We start from the raw sequence: 1,094 nt of genomic DNA, 5'->3' as shown, positions 1-1,094 counted from the left end.
ATACCAGCAGATGACAACGTTTCTCTAAAAGAAATGGAGAAACTTTCAAAATACAAAGACCTGGAAATAGAGGTAACTCGAATGTGGAGTCTAAAAACAGAAACAATTCCTATCATAGTAGGTGCCTTAGGTATAATAAAAAAATATTCAGACAAATACATAACAAAAACACCAGGACTTACAAATATATATAACATACAGAAAATTGCACTACTGGGTACTGCACACATTCTACGCAAAACACTTTCAATACAGTAAACATAAGAGCACCACAGCAAACCACAGCACATACCCAAGGCACACAGAGCTGCGCTCGGTAGTGAAGTGAAAGCACGTTATATATATAAAACTACAGAACAACAATAATAATAATAATAATAATAATACTGGTTTCAGATTTTGTCGCAAGGGTAGCCATTTTGGGGTAGGAGACTAGTCGATTACATTAACCCCAGTATTCAACTGGTACTTAATTTATCGACCCCTGAATGGATGAAAGGCAGCTTCCTCTCTGCCCATTTCAGGATGAGATTGGTCACCCCTGCTCGTCACCTATCCCCAGTTCTTGTCCACCTGGAAGTCTGGGCCAAAACCAGACCCCAAGCAATTTAACCAGTCCTTCCGTCCAGCGCTCTACAACGCTGTTGGTTGGCATGGATCTGCGTCTCCAAGGGTCAAACTGGAGGCCTTTCGTCTTCTCCTGGTTGATCTTTGCTCCTGTCATACTTCATACTTCCTTAGAGCAGCGCCAACCGGCGATCTTTCGATACTAGGCCAAAATATTGGCTTTTTCCGTAAAAAGTTTCTTCAGCGATCTTTACCAAAGATTGGCCTTTTACGTAACACCCGCACGATCTTCACTAGGGTGTTAGGGTTAGGGTTATGGTTAAGAGAGACAGAGAGGGAGAGAGAGAGAAGGTATGTTTTTTTTTTGTTTTTGCTTGTTGTTTGCTGCTTACCACAGCCACTGTGGTGCTTTTTACACAACCCCAGTACTCACAAGGGGCAGGGGGGGGGGTCTTGTCAAGTACCTTGCAGGGCAAGAACATCTCAGCCGGGCTGAGGGGAGCAGAGGCCTGTCCTTGTATCGCAAG

General features: G+C 43.6%; 1 protein-coding gene across 2 annotated transcripts in view; it reads right to left on the bottom strand.

Moving 5' to 3' along the window:
* LOC106876354 (nucleoporin 88) overlaps positions 1-1,094 on the bottom strand; it is a 70,335-nt gene that overhangs the window by 33,196 nt on the left and 36,045 nt on the right. The gene's annotated exons all lie outside the window — the stretch shown is intronic.

Source organism: Octopus bimaculoides, chromosome 30 (assembly GCF_001194135.2).
Source record: "Octopus bimaculoides isolate UCB-OBI-ISO-001 chromosome 30, ASM119413v2, whole genome shotgun sequence".
Lineage (NCBI taxonomy): Eukaryota > Metazoa > Mollusca > Cephalopoda > Octopoda > Octopodidae > Octopus > Octopus bimaculoides.
This window is presented reverse-complemented; position numbering and strand designations above follow the sequence as displayed.